We start from the raw sequence: 20,355 nt of genomic DNA, 5'->3' as shown, positions 1-20,355 counted from the left end.
CAATTGAATTTCTTTAGAAAACCTCTAGGGGCGTAGAACAACGAATATATGTTGTGATTTATAAAATTTTGGGAACATTTCGATTAATCAAAATGTATTTGTGTATATAAAAGAGTATGAAACGAATTTAGATTTTGCTAAAAAATGTTTGGATGATGGAAAAAAAATTTACATTAAATACATTTTACTTGTTTTAGAAAAGCATTTTAATGACAATTTTTTTTATTATCGACTTTATAGAAATAATTTAAATATCTGAAGTATTATGTTCTGATTTTTGTATAACAAATAATACTTTTTCGTTATTGATAAGCGAGGGGTACCCTATTAATTATTGTATGAAAACATTTTTTTCAAGCATTTTTTTTTATTTATAAAATGATTTTCATTTGTATCAAAAGTATTGTTTTAATTTATTTTTTAAATAATTTTTTCCTGTTTTCTTTTTTGATATATTAATATTTTTATAAAAACAAATTTCATATTTACAAAAAATATTTTTGGAAATTTTTAGGATATTGTTTTATCTTTGATAATTTTTTTATTTGTAAAAAAATGGCTTTTGTAATTTTCATAAAATAAAATTTTTTGTTGTATTTTTTTTTGTATTTTTTTAAATTTATATTATATTTTTATTCAACTTTTTTTAACAATTTTCTATAGTGATTTTTTATCATATATTTTGAAGACTTCGTAATAATTTTTAAGTTTTATTCCATATTGAAAAAAAAAAAATTCAAATATCAAAATGGTTAAATTTTTATAAACCAATATTTATTTTAACCAAAAGGTGTAAAAACCAAAGAAAAAGCATTTGCACCAATACTATATTTTACGCAAAATATTTTTATTTAATTTTTATGAAAAGAATTTATTTTGAATTTTTGTATATTTTTTATTTAAGTAAAAAGTTTTTTTTTTTGATTTAAGGAAAATACTTGATTTTTTTTTTTTTGTATAAAAATTTGTTTACTTTTTAGTTTTGTTAAAAAAAATTTCAATTTGTTTTACCAGTTTTGTTTGAAATTGCAAAAAAAATCAAAATTTTTTAAAAGAATTTTTTTTTAATTAAAAAGAGAAAAGTGAAAATAATTGATCACTACATGCAAAAAAAAAATATATATAAGATATTTATAAATACTAGAAACTTCATAAATTCACCGCTTTTTAAAATTTCGTATCGCATTTTTAATAATGTCAAAATACTTTAAACTCCACGAAGAAGGCGCAAATTAACCCTGAAACGCGTTGGAGAAAAAAGGAAACAACCATTTGCAATTCCTAGAACTCTCTTAAAACACTTTACTCGTAAATTGGGCACTACTTTGCAATGTCCATACACCTGCGTGCATAACAATAGGACCAATAAATACTAAGCATTTTATCAAAAATTTTTTTAAATACATTTTTTTCGATTAAAAACTTATTTCTAATTTCAAAAATATTTTCAGCTAAATTTTAAGAATTAAAAAAAAATTTAAAATCAACTACAGATATCTTGTGTGAGAGTAAAGTTAGTATACATAAGTATAAAGAGATTACATTCAGAATTTTCAATATTTTTTTAATAACGGGTTTGAAATCGAAGGTTTTGTTTTAAAACGTTTTGAAGTTGTTTGAAGATTAAACGTAATAATCAAAAAAAAAAAAAAAAAAAATCTGATAAAATTTGTACATATGTAGATATTGCTGATATTTTTGTGCACGCTTGTGTACATTTACCTTATGTAAAGATATGTATATGACTATCACTAAGCTCACATTTACTTACATATATTTAAACATGTATAAGTATATTTTACATAGCCCAAAACGTTGTTTAACCCCACACATACCTAACACAAACTCCAAACGAATTTAGTTTCACTGCATTTTAAGCGCGTGAGTGCCGTCAAGTGTAGCCAAACCAACGAACGAACACAACAAAAAACTGCAAGAAGAGCTATTCATTTTTTAAGTGCAAAATCGCATTACAAAATTTTAGCAGCAAAAAGTAGTAAACAAAAAACAAAAATATGTAGCAGAAAAAAATTTAAAAATTTATTATTTCGCATGCATTTTTTGTAGTAGCTCTAATAACTTTATTTCTGAGTGCGCAAACACACATACAATGTACATTTGAGTGCAGTTTCTTTGCTAATTTTCGAAACTTTTATTAATGTAAGATTTTTGTATGAGTATATATACTACAAGCAATGCACTTGTTTTTGTAATATATACTTAGCTTAATTAAGGAATTAATTAACCGATGGCAAAGAGGTGCAGCGTGCACGCAAAATGTCGGTATGTATGTATAAGTTTTATTTGATATATGTATCTATGTATGTAAGAAATATATGTGCTTTAAGTATCTTCTTCAAAGCTCACTAACATGTCACGCTATTTGCATTTTTGGTGCAAATCTTTATTTTTTTTTTTATTTCGAAGAAGTTCCTTCATAATACTATGAAGACATTGCTTTTAAAATTTTCGCAATTTTTGTATATCTTAGTTCGCATGTTTTGTGTTTTTTATGGTCATTAATTTTTAAAATTTTAATTGTTTTTTTTTTCAAATATTTCCTTTCAACACGTAAGCTTTAACAGCTTAATGAAATTGTAGTCAAATGGTTCGATGCACTTACAGACATTTCAATTAAGTTATTAAAGATAGAAAATATTGAAAACAAGTTTTTTTTAAACTAATTAAATTTGTTTTTATTTTTCATATGCAGGGCGTGCAAAATGTAGATTTTAATAAAGTTTTATTATTTTTTATTTTTTATTTTTTTAAAAACACTGCAAAAAAGAAATCAAGCCCAATAAATAAATCTAAATGGGAAAATAAATTTATCATTTATATTGGTCCTAAACAAAATTGTTAAGTATTAACAAAAAATTACGAAAATTTTGCTACAAGCACTTCCGCAGGCTGTCCCGTAATTCCTATCACAAGCACTTAATTTTCAACGAATCGCTAGAAGTATTTTCTTAACCCTAGTGCGGCCGACGAGTCAACGGGGTGACTTTTTCATATTCTCCCCTCAAAAAACACATTTATAATACATTTTTTTAACTCATTTTCCGTAACCTTTTAACTTTATGAGTTTTAAGTCGAAAAAATATAAAAAAAGGTTTTATAATTTTAGTCATAGACAACTGTAACGGGTTGAATACTTTTATTCTTTTTATGGCAGTCACCGGGGTGACTGCGTCGGCCAAAAATAGTTGTAAAAATCGTCGGCCGAACTAGGGTTAAGTTATCGAGAATAAAAAAAGAAAACATTTAATAGACGAAATTAAAAAAAAAAAAATTATTAGCCACTGCTATTTTACTGTTCGCTGCTGTACGCATATGCATTAATATGTATGTATTTATGCATGCCTATTAAAGCTCCCCAAAAATAAGCCAGATGTACCTTTATCAAACAGGTTATCTTATATATAAACATATGTAAGTAGTATATAAAAGCGTATTTATATATGTCTAGTTATTTATTCATAGAGCAAGTGCTTCTTCTACTCCCACACAAATGACACAATCAGCTTGGCATTTAGACAATTTAACCAAACCATCTGTCCATTAGTAAATTGTACAAATATACAAATGCTTGTATGGCATAGTTACATATAGACTTTGGTTATTGGATGTTTGTATATAAGCTTTAATGCATATATGAACCACTGTCACTTGTCACTTAAATATTGTCTATACTTTTATTGCGCAAAACAAACCAAAACAAATGGAACCGCGAACGCTTAAAAATGATTTTGCCAAAACAACTGCAAACATAGCAAATACAAGTAAGGAAGTCTAAGTTAGGCTGAAACCGAACATTACATACCCAGCTGTACACTCGAAATGCTGTTGTTGTTTGTTTTGTGTGCTTCATAGTCTTAAAAGGCTGCGCAATAATACATATGGGGTATTCCATCCCATTTCGACCAATTTTAAACCCGACCCCTTTAGCATTGGCTGAAAGTTTTTCTTCTTTTTCTAGCTTACGAATGACGTTTTTCAGAATTTTTTCAAATTTTTTCATCCAACTCAAAAAAGTTATGAATTTAAAAAAAAAAGGTGTTTTTTTTCAAAATCCTATAACTTTTTCAAAATTTGACCGTTTGGGATCTTTTTTTTTAAAAAAAATTTGTTTTTAAATGTACTTTTCGGAAAAAATACAAATTATTAAAGTTTTTTTTCTTTGTAATTTTTCAGTTTTTCGAGATTTTTCGAATTTCGCCATTTTTTTTCTCATAAAAAACTTCAATCAATTCTGCAATCATCCCCACTAATGCCGGAGTGGGCCGATAATTTTTTGTGTTTTTATTTAATTGAAAAAAAAAACTTTAAACATTTTTTTGTATTTTTTCCGAAAAGTACATTTAAAAACAAATTTTTTGAAAAAAAAGATCCCAAACGGTCAATTTTTGAAAAAGTTATAGCATTTTGAAAACAAAAACGGTGTTTTTTTAAGATTCATAACTTTTTTGAGTTGGATAAAAAAATTTGAAAAAATTCTGAAAAACGTCTTTCGTAAGCTAGAAAAAGAAGAAAAACTTTCAGCCAATTCTAGAGGGGTCAGGTTCAAAATTGGTCGAAATGGGATGGAATATCCCATATACATATGGTTCTATCCTAACTAATTTTTCTTAGAGTTATGGCTCCCGAAACATAGAAAATTGCTTAGTGATAAAAGGGGCGGTGCCACGCCAATTTTTTAAAATTTGAAGTTTTCCCTATTTATTGTTATAAATCCACTTGGGAAATGAAATACCATTGATATAAAGCTTTTTCTTGCAAAGATATAGCTTATTTTATTCGTCCACGACCATTTTAAAAATCTTTTATATAAAAGTGGGAGTGGTCCTTAACCGATTTCTTTAATTTTTCTTCAAAACATTCCTTATAGTAAAGGCAACCTCTCTGCCGAATTTTGTTATGATAGGTTTAACGATTTTTGATTTATGATTAATAATATTTGTAAAATTAATTTTATCACAAGTGGGCGGTGCCACGCCCATTTACAATTTTTTTTTTTTTTCAAATTTTTATCAAGAGTCTGAATATCAGTCCATGCGTCAAATTTCAACATTCTAGGGGTATTATTTATTAATAATCAGAGTTTTTTGTGTTTTCCAAAATGTTATATATGTATATAAAAAGTGAGCGTGATTATCATTCGATTTCGTTGCTTTGTTTTTTTGTAAATTTTTTTTCTTTTGATTTCCTTTTGGTTTGAGGATTGATTTTTAAATATTGAACTGTGCAAAAATTTCAAAAAAAATCATGGCCGACCATAAGAGAAAATGGTTACACCTTGCAAGTGGTTTAATCATGACCAGAGCTGAAGGAAAAAAGCTAAACAAATAAAAAAAAAAAACAACCGATTTGTTACCAAGCAACAATTTAACGTACTAAAGAGAAACAAAAAATTTGTTTTCCTAACTTTTCGAAATTTTTCCCCACTTATTGTAAATGAAACGTATGCGTTTGACATAATTTAGTTAAAGTTAGGGCAACAACAATAACAATAAGCGACTTTTGTGCTTAAGAGCATCATTACGGTGGCACTAAGCGCTCACCGTACGCCAATTTGTTGAAAATTACAATAATGGTTTTATTCGCTACACAATATGCTTAGCAACAACATAATGACACATAGACCTTGGTGGACAATTTTATGCCACAAAAAAAATATTTATATATATACATACATATATATAATAAGTGAAATCTAATAAAATTTGTATAAAATCCTATAAAAAAATTTACCAAACTGTCTAGGCAACATTAAAACTTGTGGGCGCAGATTTTCTCAAGCTTTTGACAATGTTTTGCATGCATAGAAATTTTAAAATTTTGTTTGTTATTATTAATATGACTGAACAGTAAATCAGCCACAATTTTATAGTTGATGATGATGACAATGATAATATTTTAAATTTACGCTGGCGTAGACATACACCCACACAAATATACTTTTTGAAATATACATACCTACCTACATATATGTGTGTTTGCGATTGATTGTTCACATGGTAACAGACATTAATATAGATATATATATACACGCACATAAGATATTTAAGGTCATGTTGGATGAAATATGTTAAACAACGAAGCAACTAAGTGTGTTAATTCTTTCATATTATCTAGTAAATTGTGTTTTGTTCAAACAAAAAGTTGTTATCAAATTTAATTAAAAAAATATATATGTACATATATGATATGAAACTTTATCAAAAATTATAAATTTTTTTTTGGTGCTTATTTTTTTTTTATTTGAGTTGTATAGAACCAATTTATTGACAGTTTGATTTTTCCAAAAAAAAAAAAAAAAAAAAAAAAAAATGCCAATTCCAAAAGATTTTGAAAATCTTTGTAAACAATTTTTAATTCAAAAAGCAAATGTTCAGATGCTATTTAATACGTATGTTTGTATTTGTGTATGTATATCTATTATAGATTTGAAAATTTGAGAAGCTTTCAAAAATGTTTGTGAAAATTTCAAAATTTTTACATTGAGTTCTTATAAATTTTGAGTTAAAAGTTTTTAAATCTAGTATAGGTTGGAAATCGTTCACAGTTCTTACTGATTTTTGAGTTTTTTTTCTAAAAATATTTGAATTCAAATTGATTTTGAAAAACTTTTTTTCGAAAAAATTTTAATTTCCAAAATTTTTGCAAAGACTTTTATATGTATAATCTTCAAATTCAGAAACTCATTTAATGCCCATATTTGTATGTTAATTTATTTTAAGTATTGAAAATTTGAGGTTATAAAATTTTTGTGAAAATTTGAAAATTTATGCTTGTAAACAATTTTTAATTCAAAAAGCAAATGTTCAGAAGCTATTTAATACGCATCTTTGTATTTGTGTATGTATATCTATTATAGATTTGAAAATTTGAGAAACTTTCAAAAATGTTTGTGAAAATTTCAAAGTTTTTACATTGAGTTCTTATAAATTTTGAGTTAAAAGTTTTTAAATCTAGTATAGGTTGGAAGTCTTTCACAGTTCTTACTGATTTGTGAGTTTTTTTTCTAAAAATATTTGAATTCAAATTGATTTTGAAAAACTTTTTTTCGAAAAAATTTTAATTTCCAAAATTTTTGCAAAGACTTTTATATGTATAATCTTCAAATTCAGAAACTCATTTAATGCCCATATTTGTATGTTCATTTATTTTAAGTATTGAAAATTTGAGCTTATAAAATTTTTGTGAAAATTTGAATATTTATGCTTGGAATTTTAAGAAATTTTGAGTAAAATGTTTTAAAGACTAATCAGTTTTAATTTATAAAAGTATATATTTGCAGTATTTCTAACTAACTTTTGACAAATATTTTTTTTTTTCAAAAATGTTTGAATTCAAAAAGATTTAGAATTTTTTATATTATAAGTTAAGAAACCTTTTTAACACGTATTTTTGTGTGCAAATCAATATTTTTTTAAATTTGGAAATTGCAAGTTTTGAAAAATTGTACAAAAATTTGAAAATTTCTACTTCGAATTTATTTGATATTTTTATACAGTTTTTTAAGTTTCCAATTTACATATGCATAATATATGCTTGGAATTTTAAAGACTAATCAGTTTTAATTCAAAAAGTATATATTTCCAGTATTTCTTACTGACTTTTGACAATTTTTTTTTTTAATTTTTTTAATTCAAAAATATTTATAAACTGTTTTTTTTTTTTTAATTATAAGTTGATAATTAAAGTTTAATTGCAAGTTCATAATTAAAATAACCAGAAGCCTTATTAACACGTATTTTTTTGTGCAAATCAAACTTTTTTTAAATTTGGAAATTCGAGGTTTCTAAAAAATTGCACACAAATTTCATAATTTCTACCTTGAATTGTTATTGATATTTTTTATACAGTTTCTTTAGTCTTCAATTTACATATGCATAAGTTTGAAGTTTTTTAAAAATTCTTACGGATTTTTGACAATATTTTCCAAAGCATGATTTAGATTTTCCGACAAACAAAATAATTTTTTTTCAAGACTAACAGTTTGGTTTCTATCAAATCTCGCATTGATTTTTGTGTAAAATCTTAAACATCCTTGGGAAAAATTATTTTTTATAAAAAAATTCGGTGAACTAGATAAGGCGAAAATACTAAATATGTATTTCTAATGTGTGTTTAGAATTGAAAAAAAAAAAATTCCTTTCATAGCTTTAAAACTTGTTATAAAAATTTTTTTATCCATATTTACATCCCAATACCAAGTGACTGACGATATCTGGTGAGATTTTATTCCCGTGACCTTCATCTATCTGCGTGTGCCGCACAAATCCACTCAGCACTTAAGCAACTAAACTGAATATGAACAACAATTGAATAACTGTAATGATAATTGAATGTACCAATTGAATGAGGAGGCAAACAAAATGTGCATTTTGTTTTTGTTGTAGCAAATTCAAATTAGCTGCACGTATTGTAAAACTCAAGTACAATTTCCTGCTAAACACTAATAAGTGTGTATGTTTGCCGATAGCTAGTTATGTTGAAAATGCGCTATAAATGGCAAATATACATAGTAACCGCTAAGCAGTTGCACGTATGCACAATATGAAAAGCACAAATATACAAACATACATTTAGGCGTTAAAGTGTGCTGTACTACGATTTGAATTTACCGTCGGTGCGCAAACGGCTTTGGTGAGCTGCGTTTCTTGTTATTGTTGAGCGAACTGTTATTTGATAAGCAGCAGCCTAACTGCGCTAAAGCAATCACAGTGCTAAGAGCACTATTTATGTTTGTGTATATTTGTATGGCCAATGTGTGTGATTTGCATTAGCGTTGTCCGATTGCCCTCCTCACATCGTCAACGCAGCGAATTTCTGACGCATTTTGTGAGAATTAACATTTTCATTATACTTATTATTGTTGTTGTTATTTTTATATTATTTTTACTCGAATGTGATTACTTCAGGGATCATGAACATTGTGATTTTCATAAAAATATCGCGATACGTGCCATATCTCCATTTTCGAGGTGGGCGACTCAAAAACGAAGCACGTGTAGCATTTTTTATAGAGTTGCCACATACTCATAATTCAAATTCATATTTCCAAATAACTTAGCGATGCAAGGTTATTCTCATAAATCGAGTAGCTTGCATTGGCTTGGTTGGTATGCAATAAGAACTTAATTTTGTAGTTAAAAATGTTTCTAGCTTTGCTGTTGTTTTTATTAAGACGCATTACTTATTAATCAATTTATGAATCGACTAATTAATTCGATGATATAATTTCATATCTTTGGTGTTGTTTTTCCTTATATGAATCACTTATTTTATAATTAATTAATCGACTAATAATAATTAATTAGAAATTTTTGTTTAAGTAATGCAATTCAAGATTGAAACAATGTAAATATTCATTGCATTGTAAACATATTGAATGATTACGTGTTGAATAACGTGAATAATCAGCATCATTTTTAATTAAATAAATTTTTTTTTTGAGGTGAATTTATATCTGTATTTTGACTCATCAAATTATTAGTTATTGAATTATTGGTTCATTCACTCAAAAATTTCATTATTCGAAAATAAATTGATTAAAACTATACATTTTTTAATTAATTATTAAAACAAATTAATCGAGTACTCATAATTTGAATGACTATATTTTTTATATTAATATTCAACAAATTAATATATAGTTAATCAACTAATGTGGTAAGCCAATTCAAACATTTGATTATTCGCAGTTAAATTGATTCGAATCACAAGCCTTGTCATTAATGAATAAAAAATTAATTGAAGTCATATTTTCTAATGACTTCATTTTTGATATTGTGAAATTTTTATTATTTATGATTTTGTTTTTGTTTTGATTTTGATTAGTCACTTAATAAATACAACTAGTTCAAATTGATTAAACAAATAATTTTGAAAGTAGTTCAAGCATTAAATTTATTAATTAATTAAAACTTTGTTTAATTAAAGAGTCATTGGTTTGCACGACTGCATGAAAACTAATGCAAATTGTAGTTATTATATTTAATTTGTATTTTTAATTTGAAATATTGCTATTTTAAGTAATTGCCTGCGTATTGAGGGGTGTTTTGCATTTTCTGGTTCGGGGAATCCATGTTATTATTTATGAAAAAAAAAGACTATTTAAGATGTATTTTTTTTTTCTTTGATAGTTTAAGTACTTGAAAACTTTTGCAATCTTTGATTTATTTCTCGAAATTTTCTGGTAATGTTCATTTTGATTAAACAAGTAATCGATTAATTGAGTAATCATCTATTCAACTAGTTTGATTAATCGAGTAAAAGGTAACGGTGCAGCACTTTAACTAATATAAAATTTTCGTTGGAATTAAAAAAATTTATCGAAATACAGAAAAAGAACACTAAATAGCTTACTTATTACTATATGGAATGATTTAAAAATTAAAATCATCAAAATGAACATCAAGTCAGGCTTTAATCACGGCAAACTCTTTCGCTTAGTATCACCGAAAGCGTCATCATCACTACATTCGGAAAAATCAAGGCGAATATTTTTACAATCCCTGAATGATTTATATGAAAAACGTACCAATATTGGTATCTAGTATTTGACGTGCAAAGAAAGCAAAAAAAAAAAAAATCACCATAATCATACACACAGCATTGGCCGCTTTTGAAAAAGTCAATAAACGCATAATGGCCATTACAGTTGTTGTAGACGGGTCGACGCTGCTGCTGCTGCTGGTACCAATTCCAATTGCAATTGTTGTGCGCACAACTCGGGTCGATTGGTTGGAAATTTGCATTCGCATTCAATGCTTCACTTCTAATTTGTTTTTTTTTTTTGTTGTTGTTGTTGAAACAGCAAGCAAAGTAAGCACCTTGCGATTTGCAATATTGCCGCTTTTGATCACAAAACTAACAAATATACATACATGCATATTAATCTGGGTCGATTTGTATGGACGAAAGTTAACCGATATCGCGCCATCGATTTTTCGATAGGATTTGGGCTCAGGAAAAAAAAGTTCCACTACGCATACCCAAAAAAATAATTTTCGAGCCTGCAAAAAAAAATTACGAAAGGGTAAATTTTTCGACCGAAACACTCACCAAAACCCAAAAAATACTTTTTTTCTGTTGGCGGTAACAGTTTTTTGAAAAAAATATTTTTTGGGTTTTGGTGAGTGTTTCGGTCGAAAAATTTACCCTTTCGTAATTTTTTTTTTCAGGCTCGAAAATTATATTTTCGGGTATGCGTAGTGGAACTTTTCTTTCCTGAGCCCAAATCCTATCGAAAAATCAATGGCGCGATAATAATAATTAATAAATCGACCCAGTCTAATGCATATGTATTTATTTATATAACAACAATTGCCCATACTAATTTGTGACAGCTTTGAGTTGGTGCATTTTTATTTGTTTGTCAGTTTGTATGTTGCTAGAAGAATTTGCGTGTAGGCAGGAAAAAAATAACAACAACAACAAAAAGCCAGAACAGCTTTTGCTGTTACTGCCCCTCTGGCGGCGTACAATTGGTATATTTGTGCACAATTTTTTTTATTGCCCACACTTGCTACATAAGTTTTATCGAATGTCAAAAAGGCAGGTGAGTAGGCTAAGATAGCATGGCATGACATGGCACAAACATACATATCTACATACGAATTCCATACGTATTTCTGTTTAATTCGTATTTATAAATACTTATTTATACATACAAATATATTTACATATTTGTAGGCAAATAGGGACCCCATCATTTTGAGGCGTAATCTGCAACACTTTTGATTGCTCGTCAACTCAAACGACCTCAGCTGTCATTAAGGGCAACTTTGAATGCGCTTAATGTTTGAAAAAAAAAAAAAGTTATAAAAAAGAATAAGTACAGATTTTTTTGTATTTCTGTTTATAGTAAATTTGCATTTATCGATACATATGTACGTATATAACTGATGTCGCAAATCTCAGCATTGGGGGGAAAATTGTGCTGAAAAGTAGATTTTTTTTGTTGTCGAGCCACTTTTAAATTTTTTTTTTTGTAGTCGAGCCACTTTTATAATCTGCGTGTGTTGGTGCCATAGGGGCCGGACGCATTTGCCACACAGCTGCTTTAGACCCCAGTTTGCACCTGCTTCCGATCGACTTGCATATACTTTGTACATCGTCACAAACCGCACTGAGACTCAGGGAGTCTGGGTGTTGGATGGATACTCAGCAAGGGCACAGTAGTATCCTAAAGAAACTTCCGGATGGTACATGTATTACCGAGACAAACTGAAGTTTAAGTACGGCTGTAATACCGCCATTCCAAGCAGGAACGAGTGAAAGGGAAACCCGGGCCTAAGGGTCGACGACATCCAAATCTACGCTGACGGCTCCAAGATGGAATCGGGAGTGGGGGCCGGAGGCTACTCTGAGTCCCTAGATTTGTCTGCATTATTCAGACTCCCATTGCACTGCAGCGTGTTTCAGGCAGAAATCCTCGCGATTTAGCAAGCCTGCAAATAACTGGAGGGCTTGAATGTAGCTGGTAAAGTTTGCATCCTGTCGGATAACCAAGCAGCGAAAACAGCGCTTTCCTTGCCACACATTAACTCAGAATTAGTGTGGGCTTGTAAGCGACTCATATCCTAGTTATCCACCAATCTAGAACTATGCGTTATCTGGGTCTCGGGTCATAAGTGGATAGAGGGTAACGAAAAGGCCGACGAGCTGGCACGCAGGGGCTCAGCGGAGATGAGCGAGGAAATAACCAGTGTCGAAGTAGGCATACGCTTAGCAGTAGCCAAGGGGAATATCCAAAGCTTCTACTTGAAGAAAGCACAAACAAAGTTGAATAACATCACCACCAATATCCAAATCCATTTGGAAAACCTATGATGGAAAGAGGACGAGAAGTCTTCTGAAAAAATCCAGGGCCAACACACACAAGCACAAGTTTGCACCGGTCATTTGGCAATAGGTACCCATGCGGATAAGATTGACATTCCGTATAACGACTACTGCAGAAGCTGCAAAGATCCAAATGCCAGGGGGACAGTAGAACACTTTATGTGTAAATGCTCGGCTCTAGCTAGAGCCCGACTAAGGTTCCTTGGAACCCCGTTTCTAGAAGACCTCAGAGGTTTATCTGTGCAAGCAATCCCGAATATTCTTAATTTTAGCAACAACTCTGGCTGTCACTTTTATAATGCAAACTTTTTTGCATAAGCTTGGTGAAATCATAATTTGTTTATGAAATAATGAAATTGAATTAATTAGTTCTGAATTTTTTGGAGTTTTTATATTTTTAAAAATTTACTTTTGTTATACTGACAATAAAATCCGAAATCCTAGTAAAGTTGAATAGGCTTTTATTTAAATAAGTAAAAATTATGTTTTGCATGGGAAATTGAGTCTGCTGAACGTTTTAATGCAGAAAACTTGACTAATTGTTTAATTAAATCTCTGTGTGAAATTGATATTAAGACAGCATTTGATGATTTTAATCGATAACTAAGAAAGTGGCGTCTAAAGTAGTTTAAAGTATTTTAAAAATTTGCCACCAATATTTTTTTTTTGTGTTTGTTAAATGGCAACATGTCATAATAGCCAAAGTCGAGTTGAGACAAAACTTGCTTTTAAGTAGGAGACCCGAAAAATCGTTTTCTTTTCTTTATTTCTGGTTTATAAACAGTAGCTATGACAAGTTTAAATGGAAACTTGATTTATTTACCTGCCACACGTTTAAAAATTTTAGCATAAACTTTAAACCACTACTAATTCTACACAAAATTATACAAATTTTTTACACAATTTGAAAATGACGAAAGTACTTTGAAACCAATGCTGTTTAAAATTGAATACTTTCTGGTTTACTTGGCTAACTTTTTCATTTTTTAACCAAGGCCTTTTAAAATTGAAAACTATCTGGTTCACTTTGCTAGCTTTTTCATTCAAATTCGGACAAAATTCGGACAAGATTTTAGTTTATATTTCAAATGGAAAGTTGTAAAGTAAACCCGAATTTAAAACTGTAATAAAAAAACAAAATATATTTGGAGATTTAAACTTTTGAACCCTGCATATGAAGTGTCTTTGGCCGAAAAAGGGCACAGCTTTACCCACTTTACTTGGGTAAAGATCGAGGTGTCAGACAAATCGTTGCCGAAACCTTATGCTAGAAACCGCAGGTGTTAGTAGCAGAACGATTTAATTTAATCTGGCGAAGGACTATCCTCATTCCTAATACTATCCAAGCCTTCGGTGATTTATTTAAGCTTAAAAACGGGAATGAAGACAGTAGCACATAACTAAAGCAGCCACAAAAGCATTTGTATAAAAAATTGTTTAGTGACTTGAACCGAGCAGCAACGAAATGCGGCTGCAAGTATTTAATGCCATTTTCATGCAAACCAATCTCTAAAAAATGTTCGAAAAAATTTGAAACTTAGAAAATTTTTTTGAATATTTCGAACTTTTTATTTTCCTAAGTTGCTTGGAGTATTCAATTTTGTAGCCTAACCATTTTTAGTTTAACAAACTATAAGGTATAGATTCTCAAAATTCGAAGGGTGCTACAGATTTTCTTTTATATGAAAAATATACGATAATCTGAAAAAAGTCGTCAGAAAACAATGCGAATTGCCAGTCCTATAAATTGAACTTTGTTACACAAAAATTGATTAGTAAACAAAACTGCATACTCAATAAAATTCAGCAGACTCTGAATAAAAATTTCGAAATGTTTCAATATTTTCTCGAGTTTTTTAATTTTTATTCGAAACGTTTTCCGAGATTTGGCTTCAGTTACAAAACTCATAAGAGTTTTATTTTAAACTATCGAATATAAAAAAGAAAGAATTTGATAAAAATTGCAAATGCTGTTTTCGTGTACGCTGCTTTAAACAAAACTGCCTGAAAAAGATACTATCTCAGAATTTTATTTGAAGAACAACCTATTGCGAAAATTTGCTTGAATAATGCTTTATCCCACAATATGTTTCAAAGCCAAATATGTTAACCTTTCAGATTACTGCGCACTTTTTTAAACTTGAGCGGTTTTATTTTGAACTCAATAGGTTTTATTTTACAGATAGACAGGTTTTAAATGTAAAAAATGATGTGGCTCCAAATTGAAACCGTAAAGTTTATAATCCAAACCTAACTTAGAGGTCTCATTTTCATGAGTTTTAAGTTAGGTTGAACTGGCCGGTCCACGAGCAACTCACGTAGACTGATTGAGTCTGTAGTGTTACCAGTAGTTTGAAGAACCCTATCAAAAACCGGGACCTATGTTATAAAATAACTCCATCCTCTTGGCAAATACTAGAAGCTTCCAAGGACTTAAGCCACTTACTGCTTCTAGATCTGACAGCTGTATCACTCCTAATAGCTGGATTCTGAGCTTGGCAAATGCAGGGCACGAGCACAGAACGTGCCCGATCGATTCCTCCTCCAACCCGCACTTCCTAAAACTCGTGAGTTTTACTTTGAAAACAAATTCCATTTGTCTGTGAATGTAGTCCAAACAAGTTTGAAATTTAGTCCCAAATGTTTAACCATGTGCTTACATGCAAAATGCGTGGATTGGTCCAATGAGTCAATAAAAACGCACACCCTTGCTATGCCCTACAAATTACATATTAATTGAAGGTCCAACTCACCTTTTAAGAACTTTACAGCAATGAATCGCGTCTTAAATTTGCTTAAACCCAATTGAGCGCGTTGTTGTGGAATAATGACCAAACTTTCATGCGCACGCATTTATTTCACAAATTCAAATGTTTTTTGTAAATTTTTTTGCCTCTACTATATAAATTTTATAACGCTTCGTAACACTTTTAAGCAGAAGAAACTTATTTTTATTTATTTGCTTGTTTCTCACTTCGTAGGGCGTTTTTTATGTCATGCTTTGTTTGTTTGTTTTTGTTTTACAATTAATTTGTTTTTGCTTGTGTAGCTCCTTCTCTTTATAAGAACTGCACTGCACTTTTCTTTAGTACCACAAAAGTCCTTTCAACTTTTTAGTTGGTGTGTGTATGTGTTTGTGTGTGTGTAATATGTGGTTTTTTTGCTATGTTGTTCTTGTTGCCAGGCAATTATATTAGATTGCGTGTCTTGTGCTTCCGTTGCTTCCGTTTATGTTGAATGCACCACCACTTTGCTGATATATGAAATATACACAAAAAATGCCGCTTTTAATATTACAAAGCATATTTACCACGAGTGTACAATAAATTTAGATTTTTCTTCAAAATTTTTTTTATTTTGTTTGCTTGCTTTTTTTGTGTGTCGAATGCACGCTTACATTACGTGTAGTTACAAACTATTTGCTGTTTGAATTTGCTTTTTGTGTGTTTTGCTTTTGCTCGTTTGCACAAATTTTCAGTTTTGTTTTTATTTGCACTTTTTGTATAAACTTTTATTTATTTTTATTTTTCTTAAATTCTGACTTTTTTGTTTGTTCATTTCTTTTTTTAAATTTTCGTGAAAACAATATTATTTACATACAAATGTTGTGCGTTCGTTAAAATGTTTTCTCTGTCAATTTCTGCAGTTTTTTATTTTCAATTCAAATAAATATTCACATCATTATTATGATTTATAATTCGTTGCTCAAATGCCGCTTGTTTGTTTTGTTTTACAAATTTTCATTTGCCGTATTTTCTCATACACAAATTTTATGTTATTATTTATTGACGGCCCACACTGCACAATTCAATTTCTAAAATTTTCCTAATACGTAAACTCGTTCGCGTTCCGCACGCAACTGTTTGTAAATTTCATGCTACCGGCCCTCAAATACCAAAATCAAAAGTTGAAATGTTCGACGTTGCTTTTCTTTTTAGTTCGTTTTGGCTTAGCGTTCATACACGACCAGTTTTACAGCAACTTGCATACGCTCGTACTATTTGTAGTGTTGTTTGTGGTTTTCAAAAATTGTATGAGCCATAAGAGAAAAGTCAAAACAGCTGTGCCTTTCGAACATGTTCCTTGACTTGCACTACAGTTTGTTGTTATTTAAATAAATAAAAAAAAAAAAATGTTGCTGCACCTTGCCTTTGCTTCATTTCAAGTCAGCTCATACCAATGCATATTGCTGCCTTTGCACGTAGTACACATGCTTTTATATGCGCCTCTGTGTGTATATATTTCTAGTAGTGTGTGCGTGTGTACAACAGGCCGAAATTCATGTGTGTATGCGTACCATATCCGTTTACGTTTATACGTTTATAGGATTTTTTGTTAGGCACACTTCACAAACGGCAGCTGTTAACGCCAGCTGTCGACTTTGTTGTTGGTCGCTGTCGAACAAGCTCTTGTTGCAAAGTGTGTAGATATGTGTATGTGTGTGCGTATTTCCAGTTGGAACGGAAGGAAGTTTATGTATGCATGCATACATATGTATGTATATTGAAGCACAGGTACACACACATGCTTATTGATTAATTAAACGGTAAAGAAAAGTAAATCAATTAAAATTATGGAAAAAAATTATTTAAAATGAAAAATTACAAAAATTTTAAAATTATTATCCAATATACATACATACATACATATGTATGTGTATTAACATTTTTCCTCATATGAAATTTTCGGCAGTGTTATGCCCTTTCATATATACATATATATGTACATCTACTCAACATATCCCCCCAACCACTTTTCTTTTCTTTCGCTAAATAACCCCCGTACTTTTTTTTAATTTTTTTCTTTTCTCCTACTACGTACTATCGTGGTTGCATATAAAATTATTTTACTCATTTTATTGTTGTACATCGAACAAGTTGCTTGAACAAAGAACGCTTGTATATGCCCGTCTTCTGCAAACATTCGAAAAGTGTTCGATTTGTCCCAAATATATTCCGCGTATAAGAGAGAAAGAAAATATGAATAATTGTACACATAGCCACTCAGAAATCAGTCATAAGCGCATTGAAGTTCGAGCAGTAAACCACTTCATGAGCAAAATGCATGGAGGATAGACGAAGTTATAACTTCGTCACAAGCTTATGGATTATGAGTAGAGCGACACTGACGCCATTTGATATGGAAAAGTAGCCAACTTGCAAATTTTGTTGCAAGCAAATCATAAGCAGAAGAATTTGACATTCGATTTGGCTAAGTGTGCTTTCACACTTTGCAAGTGAAATTATTTTTCCCACTGGTTGGTAATTTTTCTAACATTTTTCGCAATTAAAAACTGCAATATAACAATCGAATACTACACAAAATATGTTAGCAAGTATTTTTGTTGTATAGGGAGAATGTTTGTAACAGTGCTTCGCGAAATTTTGTATGTGAATGGACAAGGCGTAATAAACTTCAATTGCCAAGTCTGAAGTTCCTTCATATTTACAAACGCAACATCTTGGTTGATTGTGGCGATGTTATTGGAAAGCATAAGCTTGTGTTAAATGCATCTATATGAAAAATGTCATTGTGCCGCGGCCTTTACTCTAATTGCTTAAAGGAAGACAATGTAATACAGTTACGTTTCAGTAAGAACATCTACAAGTTTTAGGATTGGTGTATTGATTAAGGCTGAAATACTTATTTCCTTACTTAATTGGCGCTTAACCGTTTGTTACAGTTATGGCCGTCCAACAAAGCGTGCCAGTCGCTTATTCGCTGATCTAAAGAACTTTTATCCCGAACACTCCCAGAGCCACCTCATTTGATGTTGTCATGGCATATGCTTTTGCACTATATAGCAGAACAGGTACTATGCTATAAAATAAACGACTATCTCCCTAGTCTCTACAGTTTCATTGCGTCGCGAAACCTGACATTGTCACCAACCTGACATTGTCACCAACCTGACATTGACGACCAAATCCTCGGCGATATTATGTACAAAGTAGACAAGACAAATGTCAACCTTATTGGACATTCACGTCGATGGCTATACTCTAACGGCTATTCTACATCGAAAAAGACTGGGTACGACGTTCGATCAGGATCAACATTTAGGCGAGCTTACATTCAATTGTACCTAAAATCGAGAGCCGTAATAAAATCATATAATCACTTGCCGGTACTACTTGGGGTAAAGATAAAGAAACGCTCATTGCCACCTACAAGCAATTGGCAATTGGCCGGCCGCTTGCACGCTACATGTCCCTCATATGGTTGCCGAGCTTAAGGAGTACGCACTGTAAGAATCAAAGCACCGCCGTCTCACAGAATCGCTACAGGTTGTCTTCTTACATATGCCCCCAAAAAACATCATCTTCACAGTGAGCCAGAGTATAGAAAAGAAATGCTGAGCAAACAGTTTCTGCTTAATACCCAGAAACTTAGGCATCCGAACAGACATCTGATTGAAGAGGCCCGCCTCCGAGGGACTTTCGAAGTCATATCTCGCATCAGTCGTATGTCGAAAAAAAAAAAAACACAGAGAGATAACCACCAAAAAGTTGTCGGACCTGGATGTCAGGAATTGCCCGGCGAACCCCGTTCTTAAAATTAAATACCCTAAAATCTCAGTAGCGGAAAGCCACCTCACCAAGGAGCCATTCTCCGTCGTTTCAGTTGTTTTTCCGTGATCGCGGGTAACCAATTATTTCCTCGGCGGTGGTAAGAAGTGCTTAAGAGATATGCTTTCACTGCTCCTGCGTTTTGTCGGATTTACTTGAGCTCTCTGAGAGTAGGTGTGAGAGTCGAGTTGCGAAATTCTTGGCAGTCTATTGCGATGCATGCCGCCCGTTTATCACAACGTGGCCGATCTGATTGTGTGTATTTCGATGGCGAGCAGTCATTTAGCGTGATGTATATTTTTATGCTTAAACTTCGTGCTGGATATTACCATGTTTCCATGTGAAGTCGATCAGCCTCAGTTCATTAGGAGAGATATCATTGTGAGAGATATCACTATGTAAACTGAACTTTCGGACCATGTGGCCAAAAACACCTTCTTTGCCCATCATGGCGGGGCAACGGTCATATGTGCATTCTAAGCGTTCATGGAAAGCGTCTTTCACCTCATCGTCTTTCCCCTCCGTTGGATCGGATGTTATCTATTTCGCATACCCTAAAATTTGTAAGACTTAATTTTTTCTTGCAACATTTTTTGTTTTTATTTATGTATGAAACAGTATTCAAATATATCTACATACATTAGGCCGGGTCGATTTGTGGGCTGGCAAAAAAATCGCCCATTGCTCTGTGAAAATCATATTCTAGGGATCAAAATAAGAAATTTTGACGAAGGAACCATACCTCTAAAACGAATTATGATGTCCCCCCTTTGGGTCGTAGGGGCAAATTTTGAAAAATCCCACTTTGAAATGCCTATGTTTTTTCTTTTTGGAGTTTATTTTTCTCTTTAGAAATTTATTTAGTCAGAACATATGTAAATGAAAAAATGAATTTTACTTAGTAATAACAAAGAAATTAAAAAAAATTATT

The 20,355-nt window shown here is 30.8% G+C and overlaps 1 protein-coding gene across 1 annotated transcript in view; it reads right to left on the bottom strand.

The window, feature by feature from the left end:
* rho (rhomboid) overlaps positions 1–16,702 on the bottom strand; it is a 47,676-nt gene extending 30,974 nt beyond the window's left edge. Inside the window, exon 1 of the mRNA XM_067789804.1 lies at positions 15,609–16,702. The gene's annotated coding sequence lies outside the window, so the exon portion shown is untranslated. The remainder of the gene's footprint in view (positions 1–15,608) is intronic.
* Between the last annotated feature and the right edge of the window lie 3,653 nt (positions 16,703–20,355).

The sequence above is a fragment of the Eurosta solidaginis genome, chromosome 5 (genome assembly GCF_040869045.1).
Source record: "Eurosta solidaginis isolate ZX-2024a chromosome 5, ASM4086904v1, whole genome shotgun sequence".
In the NCBI taxonomy this organism is placed as follows: domain Eukaryota; kingdom Metazoa; phylum Arthropoda; class Insecta; order Diptera; family Tephritidae; genus Eurosta; species Eurosta solidaginis.
The sequence above is the reverse complement of the archived record's forward strand: the minus strand, read 5'-3'. Positions and strand labels throughout refer to the sequence as shown.